Source organism: Engystomops pustulosus, chromosome 6 (genome assembly GCF_040894005.1).
Source record: "Engystomops pustulosus chromosome 6, aEngPut4.maternal, whole genome shotgun sequence".
Classification (NCBI taxonomy): Eukaryota; Metazoa; Chordata; class Amphibia; order Anura; family Leptodactylidae; genus Engystomops; species Engystomops pustulosus.
In genome coordinates, this window is record NC_092416.1 from 91,668,341 (window position 1) to 91,692,278 (window position 23,938).

The 23,938-nt window shown below is 42.0% G+C and overlaps 1 protein-coding gene and 1 long non-coding RNA gene across 2 annotated transcripts in view; one reads left to right on the plus strand and one right to left on the minus strand.

The window, feature by feature from the left end:
- Positions 1-23,938, plus strand: part of SHANK1 (SH3 and multiple ankyrin repeat domains 1) — a 410,365-nt gene that overhangs the window by 306,426 nt on the left and 80,001 nt on the right. The window lies entirely within an intron of this gene.
- LOC140064006 (uncharacterized) overlaps positions 11,672-23,938 on the minus strand; it is a 42,266-nt gene continuing 29,999 nt past the window's right edge. The window contains exons 2-3 of the long non-coding RNA XR_011847680.1: positions 12,417-12,478; positions 11,672-12,293 (exon numbers count right to left, since the gene is read on the minus strand). This is a non-coding gene — a long non-coding RNA (uncharacterized lncRNA). The remainder of the gene's footprint in view (positions 12,294-12,416; positions 12,479-23,938) is intronic.

Genomic DNA, 23,938 nt, shown 5'->3' on the forward strand with positions numbered 1-23,938 from the left:
ACTTTCACAAACCACTCTAGATGCCATAAGCTGCTTAAAATTAATGAAGGCTACAGAGGCCAAATTATACAAAATTGTAAAAAATAACTACCGTATTTTCCGGACTATAAGGCGCACTTAAAAACCTTGGATTTCCGTGGAAATCCAAAGTGCGCCTTATAGTCCGGTGCGCCCTATGTATGGCGCTGGGCAGCGGACCATACTTACATAGGTCCCCGCTACTGGAGACAGCAGATCTCCAGCGGGAACTGCAGACCACGCGGCACGAACAACTTCTGCCGCGAGGTCTGCAGTTCCCGCTGGAGATCTGCTGTCTCCGGTAGCGGGGACCTATGTAAGTATGGTCCGCTGCCCTTCTCCACCTCCCCCTCATCTTCCCCACTCACCTTCCCCGCGTCGCCGCGTCTCTTCTCTGCGTCGCGTCCCGTCGCGTCCCGTCAGGTCTCCGCTCCGCCCCAGGACCTCCGCCACGCCCCCGGACCCCGCGCCTTATAGTCCGATGCGCCTTATATATGGAATTATTACATATATAAGGCGCATCGGACTAATGCGCCTTATAGTCCGGTGCGCCTTATAGGCCGAAAAATACGGTACAACTTCTACAAAAGTACAATTCTACAATGTATCTAAAAGTGTCCAAAGCCTCCAAGGTTTTCCCAGTTTCTGTTCATTTCCATGCATTGTCTGTTTGAAATAGGCCAAAATACGTTTTTGAATTGCAGAGAGGTAGAAATTTAAAAAGTATTTATTAATCTAGTCTGGAATTTTATCTTCATATTGCCTTCCCTATAATTCTCAGAGTAAGCCTTGATTCACATGTGCAACATCCCCCACCGGGCCTAGCCTTTGGATGGAGGCCTGGAGTCAGCCGGGGCCCGCTGTACCGGAGTGGCTGGCGGTTGCGGCCTAAGCACGCTATTGTCACGGTGCTTGGTACGGGGAACCGGAGGGCTGTCCTACAGCCTGGCAGGTCTCCAGCAGGGTGGTGTTGACAAGAAAAGATGAGGGAGCGGCTGCTATAGCGGATCTCCCTGGGGCAACCCCTTAATGTCCCGAGTGTGAGTCTCTGGGTGATGGACAGGGTGCCGGTGATGAGGGTAGTTGTAGTAGCAGGGACCAGACGGAGACAGAGGTTGAAGAAAACAACTTACAGTTCGTTTATTGCAACCGGCAGGAACTGCAGAAAACGCGTCTTTAACAGGTGGAGTACTGGAGAGGTATTTGGAGGGAGCCACAGGATGTATTTCACCAGCCTGGATGTAAGAGCAGGCTGGGAGGCAGCTGTGTCCTTAGAGGAGGCTTCAGCTCGGTCCTGGATCTCTTCAGGTATCACCCTTGAAGGTAGGAATGATACCCCTTTTCCTCACTACACTACCTCTAGTCTTAGCTTCCACTTCAGGCAGGGGCTAGGCTCTTCCTGCACTGGTCTGGTATGCTAGAGTCTCTGAGCTGCTGCTCAGCTAACTACTCTCTGCTTATGTCCTGCAGACCCAGAGGGCCTGACTAGGACCGGTCTCTCTCTTGAGAGAGATTTCTCTCTTTCTCCTCTAGAACTGGAATCCTCCAGAACATTCTTGGCTAGGGGGTTTTATTACCTTCCCTTGGTCAGGTGGTGGCTGCTCCTCCAATTACCTCTCAGTGCACAGAGACAGGATGCAACACATATCATTGGATAATAGAAATTACATCACATATTAACATCTGCCTTGCCAGGCAGGATTAACCACTGCAATTTCCCCTTGATCCTATAAGGACCATGTAGTGTAATGTGGTGTTACCTACAGGTGGGACGTATTCGCAAGCACTACCTCGCCATTGCATCGGCGAGGGTGTTGCACATGAATATTGTTTTCACCTGTTGCTCTGTTTTTTTTTTTTTTTTGACAGATGATACATTAGTTTCAGTGGACCCATGTATAAGGCTGTGTTTTTCACAGATCCGTAGGAAACTCAGAGAAGGTCTCATTCCTGTCTATGCGGCAGGAATAAGCTGTCACAGCCGGACAACATAGGCCCTGTGTAATGGTGCCCATATTCAAAAAATGACTGTCCAATAGACTGTATGCACAGAACCACATGGTGTGTTAGTCAGCAAACTCTCATCAGGAGAACTCTCCCGTGTTGTGTACACTCCCTCGGCTATTACAGGCCTATGGATCACAGCAGATGAAAACATGTTGTTTTCTAATAACATGGTCACATGCTTAGTAGGGTTCATCCACATCTTGTCTGCAAAACTCTCCAGCTGTTATTCAAAGTTTGTGGAAAGCTGAGTGGCATTGGTTGGTGCTGTCATCTGCAACATGATGTGCTGCACCTTTATCTAGCTTTGGTAGTCCCAGGACTCACACAACCTGCTGGGATTGCCTACCTCAGCCACAGAAGCAGTGGTATTTAAATCTCTAGTCCTTTCCCATCCATTGCAGCAAGTTGTAACAATCATCCCTTCCTGTGCTATTGTCTTTCTCTCTGTTTTCTTGGCTATTCTTCTCTGCATTGAGACGCAGTAGTAGCAGCAGCAGCCCTCCTTCTGTATTCTCCCTTAGATCGCAGGCCAGCAAGGGTTAAAGGACCCTGCTATCTTGGAGCAAGCCGCTAGCTTTCAGCACCACGAGCAGCTCCCTTCCTCTCCGTGCTCCGCCAATGAGTGGAGTGGTAGGCACTGCTGCCCTGCTCTCAGGCACACGGAGGCAATGATGTGAGTATGTTACAGTGGTCTTGGCTAGGCGAGCGTACAGACGGCTGCGCTGCTGCTATACCATCACAGGCGCACTGCCTCTCTCTCTCTCTCTCTCCCTCTCTCTCTCTGTCTCTCTATATCAGCAAGGCTTTTTAGAATGAGGTTGAGCTCTGCTGTAATTCTGAGGTTCGGAGAAGCATCATGGCTTTGTCAGATGGCAGGATGCAACCCTCCCTGTCCTCTAGCTGGCCAGCCTTGGGCCCCCGAAGGAGAAGTGTCTGGTATATTTACAGGTAAAGCGGCAATAATGCCTCTTGTCGCCCTTCTCCCCTCCTTCCTGCACTGTTTTATATGCATTATTGGTGGGTGGGTGTGTGCGTGTATGTGTGTGTGTGTATGAGGAGGGGGGCTATAAACCCCCTCCCTTTCCCTAGACACACACTCTGATGATGATGCCTCTTCCACGGAGGGCCTAGCATTGCCTTTAACTTCCATTCATTTCTTATTCATTCACACAATTCATTCATCTTTCTTTCTCTCTGCGCTGCTACACACATTCCGCCCCCTCCTCCCCACCCCCATTCACCCATGTGTGTGTATATATATGTCAGTGTGTATGCTGCCCTGCTCCATTGCTGTTTATCGAGGCTGCTATGGCTTTCGTCTGTCTCTCTATTCAAGAGGGAATGAGGTAGGGGGGAGGGGGTTTGGCTGAAATTCTAGTGCCTGCGTAATTAACCCCACTCTCAAATGTTACCCCCCGGTTTTTTTATTCATTGGCACAGTTGGGTGGAAGGGGCACTTTAAGATGATGCATCCATTGTGCAAGGATTGTGTGTGTGCTTAGAATGGGCTTCTCTGTGTATCTCTTGTTCTATGGTTAACCCACGGCAGGCCAGAGGTATTGCTCTGCAGAGGATGAAAAAGGGGACATCTATCTTTGATGATAAGTCACAGTTTAAAATGGTGTAAGTCATGGTCCCCTGAAGTCTATGTGCAATACAGAATGACAGCATCCACTGCATACGATCTATAGCGTATATGTATATATATCTATATATATATGTATTTATAGATATATATACATATATGCATGGAGAAGCGGACAGAACTGCAGTGTATTATCTTACATAATAACAAAAACTGTATATGCAGCGCCTGTTGGTGGTTCATAGCAAACCAATATCAATGTCTAAAGAAGTAAAAATGTAATAATATACCCTGATGTATCATAATCATGTAATTCACTGTGTATTCATCATAGGCTATGGCAGCTTCAGAATTCAAAGACATGAAATGCATGATTCAAAGTTTCTTCTTTGGCCTATAACAGCTGTAATAGGCCATTATATTATTGTATTATATTGTGCATATATTATTGTTGGATTCATAATAGTGGCTGTAATATTACTTACTTAAAGTATATACAGGGTACTGTGCAGCCAATGATAAAGCCAAAACCCCATATGAATGTGATATTGAAAGTAGGTTTTGTGATATACATTTTACGATGTACTGCTCCCATGAATGTTCTTTTCTATGCTGTATGGAATCTCTGTGCATGTTTTGCTTGTGTTGCATTGTTCTTTAACAGAGTTTGGTGTTGGATGGAAATAAAGAATGAAACACTGAAAACAGCTGAGATTATGTATTTTAGGACCTATTGTTGCTTTCCTTTAAGAAAAGGGATGCAGTGGTAAGATATGGTGTTGTGTTATTTGAAGTAGTATAGCTATATGGTAGTTTTGTTGTTGGATGAAGTATTAATATTGTTATTTTGTATAGTGTTATTGCTTGAGGTATTGGTATTGCTGGTGCTTGGGCCATATGAAAAAAAATTGGATATTTTGCACTTTATGATTGATAATTTGACTGCTGTTGTAAATTTAATATAATGAATATAATATAGAATAATTTAAGATATTTTTTACATAAATCACTTATCTTGTACTTATCATGACTTACAGTCTGCATTCTACTTCAGGGCTGCATTCACAATTCTGCTTGTGGTTAATTTGAAACAGCAGACTTGTTGTCATATGCACTTCTAAGCACTTAGCTGAACTCCTGTCCAAAGGAGCATTTAGGATTTTTTTGCAACATTTTAGTATCCAGGAAATTTTAGATTTGATCAAATATACCGTACTGTGAATATTTGTTTCCAAAATAAGAATTCTGGTGGCATTATGTTCTATGTATGCTGCCATTACAACTTACCGGGTACGTGTGGCCTGCTGGCATGGCCAATGAAAGATTATTGAAATATATGTAAAAATCTGATTGTCTTGTTACATTTGTTTCGCTCTTCCACTTAATTTCTTGGCTGAAAAATATTGAACACTATACAGTTTTATGTGGATAAAGATTAAATGAAATCTACCAGGTTTATTTTTTATTGACCAGCAACCAATAGAAGCATTGCATCAGTAGTTTAATTATTACAATTTTATGTTAATGAAGCACTAGTAACTTCCTCCCTGCTCTGTTGGTGCTCCCCCTCCCGCTTTGTGCTGAAACTATTGCGTTGCGTATGTGCCCTGTGCTGCCTCCAGATTTCAACAAGCAACGGGGAGGAGGAGGCGCCGAGGAAGCAGGATAGTGGTTACAAGTACTTTGGGCGCGTGTCATAGACAGAGACCCCAGCAACGCCCCACCAAAACACTTGTGCTTCATTTACATAAAAATGAAAGTATATTTTAGAAGTAAACTACTGAAGCAGTATTTCTAATAAACCCAAATTCACTATTTTGGGTGCTAACCAACAATATGAATGAAATTTAGAATCACTTAGCAGGTTTCCTTTAAAGCAATGGTACTATGTTTGTAAGTTATCACCTGCCTACAGCATTGATGATAGTTGTGTGGTCATTGGAGTTCTAGCTACTGGGATTCATAGGAAACACAAGAATGGGGAACCCATATCCTCTGTTTGAAGAAAGTAATAGGACATGAAGTTGTACTGCCACATCATTGGATATTTCTGGCAGCTGTATATGGATGAATAAAGCATCAGTGGGCCTGCCTGACCTGCTGCTCTTTTAATAAATGGGACATGCTTGTTGAAGGTCCCAGTGGTCAGACCTCTACCAATCTGTTGGAAGGGTAGAAATGTTAACAATGTGCCCTAATAAGATGTCCCAGGGGAACAATGTTCCTCAGGACTTCATTTATTATAACTCTTTACGGTCCTATGTTTATATCGAATGGATAGAGATATGTCCATGGTCATGTGATGGACATGCAGGTAAATGAGCCATTATTATCACACGTCTCTGATTACACTCTGTGATAACGGCTTATGTACCTGTGTGACATTACAAGGCCATTTACAGATTTCTATCCAATGGAAGTAAACATTGAAGCTTTCTATAGAAGGACAGAAAGCGAGGATCTTTAACATTGTTAGGAGTTGATAAAGAAAGTATATTGGATAATTGTATAACTTTTGACTACACAAACAATATCAATTATATGGTGAAAGTGGACAACCCTTTTAAAGGACATCTACCATGTATCTTACTAAGAAAGTCCTGAGAAACTATGCTCCTCAAGACTTTTGTTTACTATAACTCTATACATCGTGTATGTGATTATTCACTCCCCCTAAAATACAAGTCCCGCCTGTCAGAACTGTGGATGGGACCAAGCGGGATATGTATGGTACAGAGGAGTGAATAAAAATAATACAAGTTGCTCTGAGGTGCCAATAATAAGTTATAATTAAAGAAGTGATAATAAAAGAATTCCTGAGGTGCATAGTTCCTAAGGAACTTCTTAGTAGGACATGTCTACCACCATTAAATTGATGATAAATGTCCTAACTCCTTACCACCGAAGCCACTTTTAACCTTCCTAACACGTCCCATTTTTTCAAATCTGCCCCTTGTCACTATAAATGTTTATAACTTCGGAACGCTTCAACATAGCAAAGTCATTTGGAAATAGTTTTCTCGGAAGAGTTTGTACTTCATGTTAGTTGAAAAGTTTTGCTGGTGTGTTTTGCGTTTATTTATGAAAAAACAGATGTAAATTTGGAAAAATTCTCGATTTTCAAAATTCTAAATGTTGTACTTTTTAAAATAAAAGTCATAAGAGCAAAAATACTTGATAATTAACATTAACTGAATGTCTGCTTAATATTGAAATAGCTTTTTACGCATTCTCTCATTTTTGTAGGAGGTTATTGGGCTTTGAACTTTAAGCCATTTTTTTGGCTAAATTAATGTATTTTTCAAAAAATGTACAAATTCTGAGTGGACAACATACCAAAACACTCCACAAAGTTTGATATCCAATTTCTCCCGAGTATAACAATACCCCATATGTAGTGGTAACCTGCTGTATGGGCACATGCCAGGGCATCGAAGGGAAGCTGCACCGTTCAGAGCAGATTTGCATTGTCACTTTTTATTGGCTATACAATCTTATTTTTTTGGCAATTTTGGCCATACACTGTACACTAAAAATACTATATTAACTTTATTCTATAGAACACTACGATTATTGTCATACCTCATTCATATAGTTTTATATATATTTTTCAATTTTACTGAAGAAAACCTAATATAGAGAAAATCTCATTTATTTTCGTATCGCCATCTTTTCATGACATAACTTTTATTTTTTCTTTTTATTAAAAAGTGTTTCTATTAAGTGTTTTAAACATTTACTTTAACTTTTGCAGCTTGTCTTGAACAAGTGATCCTCTGATTGCTTGTTCAAGCTCTTATTCCCATAACACAGTGTAATACAGATGCATTAAATCTGCACATGCTCAGTGTGACCTGAGAGGAGAACTGAGTCCCGGTAGGCGCGGCGGGGGAAGGGGGGGGGGGTCGGATCTAGTGCAGAAGACCTTGCACTAAGTGTTTAACACCCGCGATCAGATGAATCATCGATCACGGATGTTAGCGGCGAGTGTTGGCTATATTATACACCCACGGCTTTTGATGCCGTTCGGCAGCCGGTGGCAGAAGCAGGACATCATGACGTAGCACTCATGATGTCCTGCTTCTGCCACCGGCACTGGCAAGTGATTTCCGTGACGTAGTACTACGTCCAATGTTGGAAAGAGGTTAATGGAGTATTCCCGTCTGGGCATTCATATTCAACTTAATTCATTTGCGATATGTAAATATTTCTTTAAATAGATGTTATTAAAAAAATGTTCCTGTGTGAAGATAATTTCATAAATGTAGCCATGTTGTCCCTTAGAAACAAGATAGCTTCCTCAGGTACAACCACCGTGCACTCTGGCAGACACTATTGAGTCCAGCCCGACCACTTGGCTTCAGCATTCAACACCACAGAACGGCTGTGGGACCTGCAGTAACTCCTGGACATTTCATATACAAAAATCTTTTGTTTCTTTGGGCAACCTCTTTAGCAGAGGTGGCCATATCCAAGGACACAGTCTTGTTTCTATGGGACCATATCACTACAAATTATCTTTGCACAGGTAAAAAACTGAATGTAAATGCCCAGACGAGAATACCCCTTTAAGTACACAAAGACAACATACAGTATTTTCATCTGATTCCTATGGATGTAAGACGTTAGAATGGCAGAAGAATTTTAATATCAATTTTAAAGTGGCAACATTTTTCATTATACAATACAATAAAACTTTATTGATTGTAAAAACACATACTACACAATTAAGCAGAATTAGATAATTAATAATGTGGCCTAGTGGCAATATGAGAACAGGATCACTAGGAGAACATATTAGTGTGATTGATATTGGTGGCAGGGCATCAGAGTGTTGAGTTTCATGGCGGTGGCTGCTGGACTTAATTTTGTGAGTATCGATAGATTTAATAAATATATCAATTGCCTTTGGGACAAAGGAATTTTGGAACCTTGCAGTTCGGCAGTTTAATTGGTGGTAACGATCGTCAATTGTACTTGATTTGCTATGATTAGAAACAGAGGATGCGATTTGTTGCTTGTTGTTGCGTCAAACTTGTAGTTTTTCCAAACGTCTTCAAACAGGCATAGTGGTGTGTCAACTATGTTCTGAGCTCTCTTAATGATTTTTGAGTTCCCACTCTCATCCCTTTTTTTGATGGAGCCCCACCCACCCTCAGCAGGAGACAGTAAATAATATTACGCTTGCAATCGAGGACTCATAGAACATTTTTAGGATCTTGTTTCATACATTGAACAACTTGTGTTACATTCTCGATGCTGCTTTCTTCACCGCCAAGTTACAGTTTCTATGATGACACCCAGGTACTTGTAGGTACCGACTTATTTGATGACATGGCCCATGATAGAGATTGGTAGCAAGACTGTTTTATTCCTTTGTGGGTTGAACCATTTCTTTTGATTTTTCAACGTTTAGTTTGAGTTTGTTGTATTCACTCTATTCTACGAATGAGTTGATGATATTTATGTAGTGATCCTCATCGCCGTCCTTAACACAGCTGACTATGACAGTATCATCAGAGAATTTCTGAAGGTGACAGCTGTCAAAGTCATGGCGAAAGTCTGATGTATTAAGGGTAAAGAGAAATGGCAAGAGCACCGTACTTTGTGGGGAACCTTGTCTGCTAACTACAATGTTAGACCATGTGTTGCCCATCTGTACGTACTGAGGCCTATCAGAGAGGAAATTGAGTATTTAGTTAACGATAGCAGGCTGTATGCTAAGGTTGGTGTCAGTACCTGTCCAGCAACCGCACAACCACAACCAGGCTTGGTGCTGGCTGTCATACTAGGTAAGTGGTGGCGAACTCATCCTGAGACGTCCCTGCGGTCTAAGGCCCTGCCTGCAGCAGATAAACTGCCCTGACGAGGGTGAACCCGCTATCTGGAACCTAACTAAGGGTCCCTGAGTTACCCTACAAGAGGAAAGGAAAAATTACTTTGTCTGGCAGCTGCTGGATGGTGGAGTGGACATGTACCAGGAATACAGATATCAGTCAGTGTTCACACTGGTAACAGAAACCGACACAAGACTGAGACAGGAAAGTGGCAATAAAAGGGAGTTTTCTTTTTCTGCCCACTGTTGCACCTAGCTTCAGTACTTTCTATTGGTCATTATTTAAGTCACTCAGCAATGACATCAAATACGACAAGCCCACTGTAACCATCTACTGCCCTCAATGCTCACTTTCTGTAGTAGCCTTAGAAAAAATCTACCATTAAATCCAGGCACTGTGACTGTGGTAATCTTCTTATATTTGTTATCAATGGCCCCTTCCCTTCTAAAATCAACTTTTGCTAATGAGCCAAAGTGCTCTGGGGTTTTTACCTCAACATCTTAGTGCTGCAGATTTACAATGATCAGCACATGTGTCTCATCCAACCCCCTGCTCTCTCCCTCCTCCCCCCTTAAAGGAAACCTACCACTTGAAGTTGCAGGTATAAGAGGGAACTACCGAGCATCAGCTCAGGGTGAGCTGGTGCCGGAGCTTATTTTTGTTAGTGTTTTAAACCGCAGTATCGGCGCAGGGAGGTACGCGCTCGGCGCACCATGCGCGCGACCGTGCGCACGGCTCTCCTTCACTTCCTATGTAGCCGCGTGCGCGGTCGCGCGCATGGTGCGCCGAGTGCGTACCTCCATGCGCCGAAGCAGCTCCGGCCATAAAGTTTAAAAAGTGTTTTAAACCGCGATACTGCGGTTTAAAACACTAACAAAACTAAGCTCCGGCACCAGCTCACCCTGAGCTGGTGCTCGGTAGTACCCTCTTATACCTGCCACTTCAAGTGGTAGGTTTCCTTTAATCTAGCAGCAGCAGGAGGTGCAGGAGGTGGGCAGACCTGCCTTGTTTATTGTAACAGCCTGTGCAGCTACAATGAGGGTCTCTAGAAACACCCACCGGGGCCTGTCAGGATCATTTGCTTAATTATAAAAGTTTGTTTTAGAAGAAAGGATTCCATGGATAACAAATATAAGAACACTACCACAGTCACAGTGCCTGTATCTATGAGTATGTGTTTATCATACTTGATTTTGATGGTAGATTTCCTTTAAACATCATAGTTGTGTCCCAGAAACAAAAGACTACAGAGAGTGTTTGAATGGGAGAAGAAGAAGTGAGAAATTTAGCAAATTTTGACTGCTATTGACAGTTTTTTTGGAGAACCATAAAAACACTTAAAAAATTGTGCTGCTTAGAGTTTGCATTGCTCTTTATCTTTACCCATCCCTGTGTTAACTTGACTGCCCCTTTCAATGCTAAACCAGTTTCTATAAATTCTAAAGAGTAGAGGTGTCATTCAAATACAACCATCCCAGAGCACTTTGCGCTAAAAAGAACGTGCAAAGTCAGACAAAAACTGGTGCAGGGGTTTTAATAAATGTGGGCCATTACTGCTCTGCTCCCTCACTTAATGACTACATCTACCGTTCCATGTAGATTGTGAGCCCTCACGGACAGGGTCCTCCTACCACTTGTCCCAGTAGTATAGTTATTGTATTTGTCTTTATGTAATCTATGTGAATTCCTTACCAATTGTGCAGCACTATGAAATTAATAATGCTCTATAAATAAATACCACATGTTCCGGCGTAAAAAAGACTTTTTAATCCCCGAAAATCTTTTCAGAATCTGGAGGTCGTCTAATACGCTGAGCATAAAACAACCACCTCTGCAGCAAACACCTACCCTAAACACCTGTGATCAGTACTCGTCCTGGGGAGGGGCAGCTGCAACCTGTGTGTGCCAGTGTCTGTCTCCTCTTTTCTACACTCATCAAGCTCCCTTCCCCCTCCCTCTTGTTGTCATGTGCTTTGAGCATGCAGGGAAAGGGTGTGGAGTAGAAGATGAATGTATGAGGAGACACAGGCACACACAGGCTGCAGCTGCAGTTATATAAAAGCTAGATTACTATTTTAGTAAAAGTGAAATTTATTTTATTAAATATTATTAAATATCAAATATATAATTTAATAAAATGTATTAAATTACATATTAAAGATATTATTAAAAATGAAGAGATAGATGATTATCTCTTATGAAACTAACAGATGGGGTTCACATTATCCCACTAACAAGGAAGTATGGAAGGAATATTTCTTTGTGGGACTCCTCCCCCTCTCCACTTCTTCCTCTACTTATTGTACATCATTCAAATTCCAAATTATCAGTATTACTTCAAACAGTATATGGTAGAAGTTTGAAACAAGAAAAAAACAGAGAATAAATATTTCCAAAACTGATATCAAGACAAGATGAGACAAGGGTATCACAAGGGTTGGCATTTTAAACACATCCTAAAAGAAAAAGAGCATCAACTGTAGTCTGAGTATTCTGTAGTTAGGCTCACTCTTTTCTTCATCTCTAACCATCAGCAATTCTGTCTCTGAAGAAGGTCTAACAAAGACCAAAATGTTAAAAAAATAGATGTGGATTGCCAATAGGGGATGCTTTAATAAGGTATATTTGCAATTGAACTTCTACTGAATGCTGAGTTTATACGTTTTAGTGGCATCAGCCATTGTCTGGTCTGGGGAGGTTGGCAATGTCGGCCGTAACCTGGTCAGGGGAGGTCAGTGGCATCAGCCATAGCCTAGTCCCAGGAGGTCAGAGGTGTCAGTCATAGCCATGGCCTTTTCTGGAGCATCAGTGGTATCAGTCTTGGTCGGATTTGTAGGCTGCAGTTACTGAGGAAGTGTAAAAAGGTTGAGCACCACTTATTTAATGCGTTATGTAAAATTACTAGAAGGCTATTTAAAGGAAATCAACCATTTAAAAAAAGTAAAAATCATACTCACAAAGATACTCACCTACATTACTCTTGATGTTGATCCCGGCACTGGTCGTCTCTTACTTGACATGTCGGGATCCCCTAAAAAAGAAACTTAATTAGCAGGGAGGAGCGCATAGATACGATGTCCGCCGCCGCCGGCTGTTAAGTATGCACACCATCTTTGTAACGTCAGCTTCCTCTAGGTCAGTGATGGCGAACCTTTTGGAGACAGAGTGCCCAAGCTACAACCAAAACCCACTTAAATGTCGCAAAGTGCCGACATGACAATTTAAGCAGTAACTTATTGAACCCTGCTGTATAACCGGTTTTAATCGTGTTGGTGTCCTAAGTTCACCAATACAATAGAAAGATGGAGAAATTTGGATTGTAGCTTCCCTACAGGGTCCCCTGAAGAGGAAGAATCAGGGGAATCAGAGCAGGAGCGCCTCCTGTTACATATGATGTTCCTCCTGTAGTCCTGGTAGACAAGGATGTTGCTTTAACCCCTTAACGCTCTGCGCCGTAGCTCTACGGCGCAGAGGTATAAGGAGTGTATGAAGAGGGCTCACGGGCTGAGTCCTCTTCATACAAAGGTGGGGGTTTTTGTATTTTGCAGAAAACCCCCACCGCTAATAACCGCGGTCGGTGCTTGCACCGATCGTGGCTACTAACACTGTCATTGCCGCCCGCAATATGATGTACATCATATTCTACAATCTAATGATAAGACATGATCTGCACCATGATCATTACTATATTATACATACTGTACATCATTTAATATATTATACATCTCTAGTACTATCTATATAATTTCTACAATCAATAACACGATTCCTAACCTTGCTTAATGACAATTGCATATTATTTGTCCCAAATAAGGAATTAAAAGCCAAGAACTTAATATGTCTTTTATTATTAATTTCATGGTAAATAGGATCAGCCTATAATCTCATTTTGCATTCATAATGCAACAATGCAGCATTGAATGGCATAGCTGCTGCTCTACGGTGTTATGTTATACAGTACGTATGTTATATAGAGTGTCACTGTTAATTGTGACTAACGTTTCTAGAAAAAAGGGTTAGTCATCTTGATTAAATTTGACCTCCCAGAAAAACCTGTGAAGATACCAGACCTCATTGGCCAATTTGATTAAACTTACCTTATATACTCGAGTATAAGCCTAGTTTTTCAGCACAAAAATGTCCTGAAAAACCCAAATTCGGCTTATACTCGAGTCAAAAAAATAAATATATCTAAACTCACCTTTCCGGCGACCCCTGTATATCTTCTGTGCGATCTGTCCAGCAGGGGCTGGCAGGCTATATACACTGGGGCAGGGTCTGGCAGGCTATATACACTGGGGCAGTGGCTGGCTGGCTATATACACTGGAGCAGGGGCTGGCTGGCTATATACACTGGAGAAGGGGCTGGCAGGCTATATACACTGGGGCAGGGGCTGGCAGGCTATATACACTGGGGCAGGGGCTGGCAGGCTATATACACTGGGGCAGGGGCTGGCAGGCTATATACACTGGGGCAGGGGCTGGCTGGCTATATACACTGGGGCAGGGGCTGGCTGGCTATATACACTGGGGCAGGGGCTGGCTGGCTATATACACTGGGGCAGGGGCTGGCTGGCTATATACACTGGGGCAGGAGCTGGCTGGCTATATACTGGGGAGGCTGTGACCAATGCATTTCACACCCTCGGCTTATACTCGAGTCAATAGGTTTTCCCAGTATTTTGTGGTGAAATTAGGGGCCTCGGCTTATACTCGGGTTGGCTTATACTCGAGTATATACGGTATATTTCTATGTCAAACCAACAAGCTGTAAATATGATAGGGAGATGGCATGCAAGGAGATGTAGTGTTGCATGAAAATTGTTGAAGGTAAACTTTGTTAGAGCAATATGGTTGATTCCCCCCTCCCCTGTGTGGCTGCAGAATGACTATTTATGTGCTCTTTAGAAAAGATAATTGGTAAACCCCCGTTTGGGATTTATTCTGGTGGCAATCGAAACTTTTCTCATGTGACAGCAAGGAAGGATATATAAGCAACCTATACATTCCCATTGCTTTGCCTGACAATGCCACCTTTCTATAGCTTGGCAGTTATCAGGCCTACCCACTGGTACAAGTCTGTTTCCAACACAGAACCAGTACTCTTACACAGGACAGGAAAATAATGCCCATTAGAATGGAAATTTTCACCATGCCTCATAATTTTATAGGTTAAGGCAGAGTTAGGTTGGTAGTTGGCTGTTTTATTCAGTGTATTGGAAAATGAGGGCATCAACTTTTTTAGTATTCAGCACTGCGTAGATGTATTTTCCAGGACCTATTGTTTGCAAACGTTCTAGTATGTAACTACTGTTGGTTTACTCAATTGCGCTATTAAGTTCAGAGTATTGAGATTGCATGGAGCAGACTTTCAGAGCAGGCGTTGTATGGCCTTGTAGTTTATATATGAAGGGCCACCAGACTTTTGGACCTTTGTTCAGACAGAGTAGCCAGTGAAAGTAACTTTAACACTTTTATCTCATATTAAACTTCTCCCATTAGACAGTAATAGGGTTTAAAAACTGATACTTTGCTAGAATTACTTATTGTTATACACTACAAATGATTATATTCTAGTTGTGTTGGTTTGTTAAACGGTTTGACAATAGATACTGACATTTCTTGTTTTGAATGCTGTGCCAATTTGCATACTTTTAAGCTTTACAAGCCGGGATCACCTAGAAAACAAACTTATAATGAGCAGCCCGGAGTTTGGGGATGAGATGCTAGGAGAGGGAGGTGACATCACGCAAGAGGCGTGAATTGGGGATCAATGCTGACTTGAAGTACTCCCCAAGGGGAAACAGTGTCCCCCCAATCTCAGTTCTACCTTGGTGGTTTTTTGGTTATGCTCTGGTGGTAGGACATTTTGTGGAAAGCAAAGAGGATTGTATTGGGTATTTGAGACTTAAAGAGACCATGTCACCCTGTGAACCCCCACAAACCATACACTGTACCTTCTAGACAACATGTATACATGTTCCAAAGGTAACTATAACCATGGGATTAGAGCCACCATTCTTCTAAAAAAAATACTTTTATGAACGTCCTCTGTTCCAGTCATGGAGGCAGGGAGCTACAGTGTATAGTCAAGTTACCCCACCCACCTCAATGACTCACAGGGCCGCTCTAGATTTTAGTATGCCCCTGGGCGGTTGAGCATCAGTGGGCCCCTTTGCAGTGAACTCATGTGGAAGGATTAACAATTAAGAAACTAATACAGTCTCCTGTTCCCTCAAATATTCCCTTGTTTAAAATACCAAACAACCCTGTCATGGTCAGGGCAGTTTAGAAGTCATTTAACCAACAGGATGAACCAAAAAAAATAAATACCTCATCTGCTGTAGAACTTCATAATACACACCTCAGCTGCTGCAGAATCTCATAATACACACCTATCCTGCTGCGGAATATCATAATACACACTTCAGCTGCTGCAGTACATCATAATACACAACTTTGCTGCTGCAGAACCTCATAATACGCACGTCAGCTGCTACAGACAGACAAGCCTGCATGCATGCAAGCAGATACATTCAGACAGACACACATTCATGGAGGCAAACACACACACATATGCTGACAGACACGCACAGGTAGGCAAACACATCATCACACATACTATACACTCATTATATGGATCTGTACATATAATCCTCCTCCACCTCTTCGTCCCGATTTCTAAGCTGACAGATTTCAGCTTTAATGCAGCTCCATGTGAAGCGGTGATGGGGGGGGGGGGGGGCTAAACTTTAATATGCTGCATCACACAGGGCTCTGAATGGTTCAGTAGCCTCTGCCTGTATTGTGCCAAGTTAAAAAGAGTGGGGGAGGAACAGTGCAGGACGCAGCACTTCCGCGTGACCTGATGGCAGGAAGTGAAGATATGCCCAGCGGCTGTGATATAGCTCCACAGCATGTGTGGGCCCCCCAGCAGCTCTCTAAGTCGCGGCACTTGCCCAAGTATTCTGGGTGCTCGAATCAGCCCTGCTGACTGACACTGCTAACCCAGCCCCCTCATGAATGGGAGAGACATGTGACTGTTTAAAGACAATTCCTGAAGGCAGCATTATGTTTATTTTTCTTCAAAGCCAAGTCTCTCCCAACCATCAGCATTCTGAGGAAGTGGTTTATGATGTAGCAGTGCTGAATCACAGCCCCTGTTTGTGTGTGTGTCTCTCTCTCTACGGTCCAGCAAGGGATTGTCTTCAATTTCCTACTGGTCCTGAAAGTAAAAGTAAAGGGAGCATTATATGTCTGTAGTTCTAAGTACTATTTCCATAAAGCAGCAGACATACAGTGTAGCAATCTTAATATTCAATATTATGGGGCAGATTTATCAAGTGTCCAGTTGCCCATGGCAACCAATCACAGTTTAGCTTTCATTTTACCTGTGCTCATGAATATTTTAAAGGTGAGCTGTGATTGGTTGCCATGGGCAACTAGAAGTCATCTGACTTTCAGACACTTGATAAATATGCCCCTATGTGTTGGTTTGTGTGGGAATCCCATGCAGTCAAAGTTGACACAAGTTTCAGTTTAGTGATCCTTTAACATTTGAAGCTTATCTCGCTGTAGATAGCATTAAAATGGTACAAAAACTAATACCATTTCTCCAGAAAGACATTGGGGCACATTTACTAAGGGCTTTGTGCCAGTTTTCTGACAGACTTTGCACATTCTTCTTGGTAAAAACTGCTTGCACAGTTTTTAAGAGGTGCCCGCACCACTATTGTGTTGCACACAACCCTTTTGTGGTGCAGTTGCACTAGTCACCTTGCACACAAATTAGGGGGTGTTCCATCACTCAGTCGGACCATGCGTTGGATTTAACAAGCAGTCTGTTGCACTCCCTATGTTAAAGGTGCAACACAAAAAAGTTGGTGAACTGTCGGGGCAGTGAAGGTAAGTGCCAGATTCATGATTTCTGGCGCATGTTCTTAATTAATCTGTTGCACCGAGCATTATAACCGGACAGAGCACTTTTAGTCCAGTTTCTCACATTCTTAGTAAATGTGCCCCATTGTTGTACTCATGTTATTGACATGATAAGAACAGTGTTGGAATTTGGACCCAAAGAGCCTGTGACACCCGTAACGATTTTTGTATTCCTAAACATAGTAGATCCATAATAGCATTTGTATTATAGCCCTCAATGCACCACATTGCCGAAAGATAAATATGTTAGTACTGCCAGTGAAATACCAAACCTCCTAACCGTCTCAGAGAATGTCCCCATTATACCCGGGTTTGTCCCGCCTCCTCCTGGTCCCGTTCATAAGAGCTGCAGAGCAGCCGAAGCATCGGGGCCAGAAGGAGGCGGAATCAGCCCCTGCTACCTCTTTACATGACATCTGAACGAGTCATGTGAGAAGATAGCTCTGCCCCTCAACTGGCTCCATCCCTTCTGCAGGTCAGTCAGAGCCTGGGAGAACAGAGAGTGACTGTGGGGGAATGAGGTACGGTAAGAAACAGTTTTTTTGTTTCATACAAGAGGACAGGGGGCCACAATAATAGGAGGCTGAAGGTCAGGAGGAGGATAGAGGACATGAGGGGTGGGGGACAGAAGGAGTTTGGAGGCTACAGGAATAGGAGGCAGGGGGACAGGAGGAGGCTGGAGGACAGGAGGCTGGAGGACATGAGGAGGAAAGAGGATAGGGGGCTGGAGGGCAGAAGGAGGATAGAGGATAGGGAGGCTGGAGGGCAGGAGGAGGATTCTGGAGGAGGATACAATAATGCAATACATTATTCAAATAGTAGAAATTTTTTTTAAGCGACTTCACCCAGATCATGACCAAAGGTAAAGGTGCAAGCCCTGTGTAACATACCCAAACTGCCTTTTAAAGGGTTGAACATGATTAAAGGGGTATTCCAGGAATCAGCATAATTCATATACAAATGGGCACTCAAAATATAAGCTAATATGTAATTAGTTGTTATTTAAAATTTTGCTCTCCTTAGCAGAAAATGGTGGTGACATACACTGTAATGAAGAATTAAAATGCTACTGGCCCTTTAATCAGTCCGTTAATTTCCTCCGCGCGGTCCGTTGCAGGACAGAAGATGGCCGCTGGTCACATGTCCACATCACATGTCCTGTACCTGCCTGGGCAGGTCATGTGATCACCACTACTTTTGGCTGTAGTCGGTTGGTTGCAGTGCATCCAGTATGACCAGTGTTGTGGTGAAGGCAGTTACACATCATTACTATGGTAACAGAGCAAGAAAGTCTGTTATATCATCACTGTTAGCAGAGCATAAGAGGGAGGAGGAGTTACTGAGAACTAAAGGATCTTGGGACTTGAAGTTTCCAGTGGCGGCCATCTTAGTGATAACTCCACCTACTTTAGAGAGGCCATAAACTTTGTAAATCATAAAATCAAACTATTTAAGCTCCGTTTTGTGACTAATGACATTGAGTATTGTTATATTCATTTAGTTATATCATCATGGATTTTTGTGTCAGACGTTCATATTCCCGGAATACCCCTTTAAGAAACAATGGGGCAGATTTATCAAGCTTTCTGAAAGTCAGAATATTTCTAGTTGCCCACGGCAACCAATCACAGCTCCCCTTTAAAATATTCATGAGCACTGGTAAAATGAAAGCTGAGCTGTGATTGGTTGCCATGGGCAACTAGAAATATTCTGACTTTCAGACAGCTTGATAAATCTGCCCCAATATGTCTTCAGAGAATACACTACACCTGTACACAGGTTTTGTTGATCTGCTAAATTGCAGTTAATAGAACTGCTCTGCAATACCACACTACACCTATAGAGTGATCTATTTTTTCAGGAAATCACATGTTTTCTACTCCATTACATTATCTTTAAGATCAATAATTAGTATTGTTTCAAGGTCAGTGTCACTACAGTTACTTTTTCATGCATAAGGTGCATGATGTTACCACTTTTTATAATGGAAATGCCCCATTTCAAAGAAAATCTACCTTCACAGACGGCTTCAACCTCTCCCTGCTTCCTCGACGTTTCCTGCTGTAATTTCAGTGCTGTGGGAGCAGCGGGGAGGGTGAGACAGTATTAAAGCCTTTAAAGCCAGATCACAGAGGGGCTAGGGTAGCCCCTCCAGAACATTAGCATGATTTTAAAAGTTAATTTTAGAAGAAAGGAGGCCATGGATAACAAATAGGAGACTACCCTAGTCACAATGCCTGATTCTATGAGTAATTGTCCCTCTTTTTCCTTCAATCCATTCAGGCTCAGCGTCGTACGTGTATGAGGTGAACCTTGCTTGCTTTGCATTTTGCAGTAAGGTATTAACCCTTCAGATGCATGCGGCGGAGCCCCCTGGTGGCATTTATAAGATGGTGCATATGGACTCCACCATCTTTGTTACGCTTGACAGTTCCAGTGACGTCACCGGGAAGTGCTGATTGTTTGCCATGACAGCCTTGGGTCTCTGTAAGACCTGAGGCTACATGGCATCTCCAATTTCATTACAATGAGCCAGTGGCTCATTGTAATTGATACTGCATAAAAATGCCATATACTGCAATACAGTAGTATTGCAGTATATGGTAGAAACAATCAGTCCATCTAGAGTAAGAGTACCCTAGATGGTCTAAAAAAAGTAAAAATAGTTGCAAAAATAAAATAAACCCTAAAAATCAAAATCACCCCCCTTTTTACTAGAACTGATATAAAATGTAATAAACAGTAAAAATCACAAACATGTTAGGTATCACCATGTCCTAAAATGCCCGATCAAAATATCAAAACTGTTATTCCCATCTGGAAAATTGCTAATAAAAAGTGATCAAAAGATAACACAGTTCTCAAAATGGTAGCAATGAAAATGTCAGCTCACCTCACAAAAACATGACCCCTCACACAGCTCTGTACACCGAAGTATGAAAAAGTTATTAGTATCAAAATATGGCAAAACACAATAAAACCTACGGTATATAAATTTGGTATCACCATGATTGTACCGAAGCAAAGAATAAAGTAGATGTATCATTTGGAGTGGACCGGGAAAGTCTTAAAAACTGAACCTACAAGAAAGTGAAAGTGCGTTTTTTTTGACAATTTCCCAACATTTGGAATTTTTTCCAGCTTCCAAGTACACGGAATAATAAATAATGTCACTGAGAAGTAAAATTTGTTATGCAGAAAATAAGCCCTGTACAAGGAAAAATGAAAAAGTTATAGAATTTTGAAGGTGGGGAGCAAAAGAACGCTGCATCCTTAAGGGTTAAAGAACGGAGAGTGACCATGTAAAATTCATCACAGAATAAGATTGTGGTCAAGTATTGTATAATATTGTATCTGTAGCTCTGGTAATGTTTGCGTTGAAATCCCCTTCTTCTAATGTATAGCATTATAAATAGTAATGATATATTGTGTCTGCTGCCTTGGTTCAGTACAGTACATAATGCTCGGTGGATTATTGTAGTGTGAATCAGGCAGGCGACATGATGGGAAGGCTGAGAGCTTGAACTGATGCATGTATGGTAGGTGAGTGGGTGATTAAAACGCCCTTTGTTACAGAATGTGCAATCAGCTGAGAAGTTCTCATGAAAATGCCCATATAAGCAGCAAATCTGTGTCTGAGGATTTAACATTACCAAGTACATTACTGCAAGGTTTCCATTGACTTTGCCCCCTGTAAAATATATTTGGGGAACCTGGAATAATATACAGAATTATTCTATTTTTTATAATTACATTTTTTGGGAACCTAATTGGCTGAAAACTTAAATGACCTTTGAGCCTGTAATGACCTCAAAGCCATGGATTTTTCCACTTACTGTATCAGATTTTTTTTTGCATACAGCATTATAGTACACGATGAGAAGTACACATTACAGGCTCAAATAACATGTTTGAAGAACTGGGATCAATGGGTCACTTATTACGTATAGAGTAGCCAGCAGAAAAATAGATCCGTATACGAAGGCAGGTGGACTTTTTCAAAGAGATCTTTCATTGGTGGTTCTGCAGACGATACACCATAGATAAACATATAAAAAGCTCACACATAGATACAAAAGTATGCACAGGTAAACGGCACTATATTAATTTACCTTCCCTTGGGGTACATGAGGGATTAGGAGTTCAGAACCAGTGGCCTTAGGTCTACAAAATGTGAATAGTATATTGGATATTATCAGCTCCTAGAGACTACTGCCTCTTCCCTTTTATGAAAATTGCTGAGCACCGGCAAACATTTTGTAACAGTGATATGTTTGGCTGCATTGTGCTGTGATTTTCCATATGTTTAACTCATGGAATTAAGAGCAGACATCTGGGCTGTTGATCTCGGTGTCAGGGTGCACTAATATGTAGACAGCTGTGCTGGCATCACGTTTAGTGACCGCTTTATTATTATTAAGTGGCGCCAAGTTAGTTTTGACTCCTTGAAGCACGTGAGTAATGTTTTCCATTTATGATAACATCCATCCATCTAGATTCTGGTTTCCCCTTTTCTTCTTTAACTTTACTCTTGTGCTGGGATTTGGTCCCATGATTTGGTCAGGTTAATTATTTTCATGATTTTGATGAACTATCCACTTGGTATCCATTTGGACCAGCTGACTAAGGGGGTTTCTGGTGACAAAATCAACACAAGAGAACATAACCTGAATAAGCAGGTATTTTAACCCTTGGTTGCACCAGGATGTAACTTTATGTTGTGGTAGGCAGTGTTTTCCCATGCAACACATATATGTTGTATTTCTTTCACTGGCTCCGAAAACTTGAGCTTTTGCATAAGTAGCAAAAACCTGACACTAACTGGCAGCTGGGATCCTACTTCAATGGCAACATATGTAACCATATTCCCTGCAAAGTAATAATTCAATGCAAAAATGTGTGTACCCCATTTTCTCAGAGGCTTTGTATTTACAGGTTTCACTTTTAGGACCAGATGACACTTTCCATTTCCTCTTTGGGTCATCATTTTTACAAATACTGGGCCACATTTATCACTTGTTTTTTCTGTTGTTTTTGCGCCTTTTCATTCAGGCGCACCGTTTTTGCGCCATTTTTGCGATTAAGCGTCAAATTAGCCGTGCAGCTAAAATAACCACCTTTCCCTCATCTATCGTTCAATTCCAGATGTTTTGCTGCGCCTAATGATATTCATCACGTGCAACTTTTGTATTTAGGTGCAAAAACAGGCGCAAAAACACTCCAGCCCGAAGGTGGCGTTATCTGAGAAGAAAGCACTGAGCCCCTTTGCAGAAGAGCTCATTTCTAGCAGCAAAGCTCAGCCAGACACTGGAACATATAATAGATACAGTGATACCTCGGTTCTCGAACATAATTCGTTCCGGGAGGTCGGTTGAGAACCAAATTGTTCGAGAACCGAAACAAAAAAACCCATAGGAAATAATGGAAACTGGATTAATTCGTTCCAAGCCCCAGAAAATGCCTATTTACTGGCCTAATTTGTATATAATATGTAGAAAAACATGAGTCTCAACAAGAAATAAGAAAGAAAAGTGTATTTATTAAAACAAAAAAAATTAAATGTACTGTACAGTACAGTAAATTGTGTTTCATTTACTGTACCTGTACCAACCTTTATGGCAGGAGGGAATGAATGTGGAGGGAGGAGGGAAGGGTAATTTGCAGTACACACTTGCGTGACTCTCTCCACAAAGCGACTCTCTCTCTCACTAACTCACAATGATGACGCAGGCAAGGCGCTGGGCCGAATGAACGCCATTCGGCTCAACTCGGCTAATCTCGGACGTTCGGCTGTTCGAGTTCCAAATATTTGTTCGGAGTCCAAGACAAAATTTTCTCGAACTTCCTGTTCGAATACCGATTTGGTCGAAAGTCAAGGCGTTCGAGAACCGAGGTATCACTGTACATGAGATACTCTGCAGACAGGAGCTGCAGACTCTATTTACAGTTCATCACCTTCTATTTACAAAATATTCTGCAAAACGCTGAGCTCACAGCAAGAGAGAAGAGAACTTTGCACAAGTTTGCAGAAGCTTGCAGAAGTTTGCAGATACTAAAAACAAGTGTCCCCCATGTAATTCTGCACAGTGTCTGAGGGGGATATTGTGCAGAATTACAGGGGTGCAGCAGGAGACCAGCACTGGGGGATCCCCTCCAGGAGAAGCCACTGCTGAGGAGGTCACTGGGTGCTGGGTGTCACACACCTGGGTACTGCTGTGAGTGTTATCTTCATGCTGGGATGTGGGAGAAGCAGAGAGGAGCTTGTAGCAGGATCACATGTAACTGCCTGAATCTAACATTGCGCCTAAACTGCGCCAAAATTGCGCCTAAACTCTGTTAAAGTAAAGTGATTAATAAGAGGCAGAAAATATACTTATCACAGATGGTTGTAGCTTCTGGCAAAACAGTGCGCCAGAATTTAGGCGCAACTACTACACTTAGGCGCACAATAGTGATAAAATGTGGCCCACTGTGTACTAAATTCTTATAATTTTGCTGTGCTTTAATTTACATACTTTATAAAAAAAAGTGTTTTTGTGTCACATATGCTATA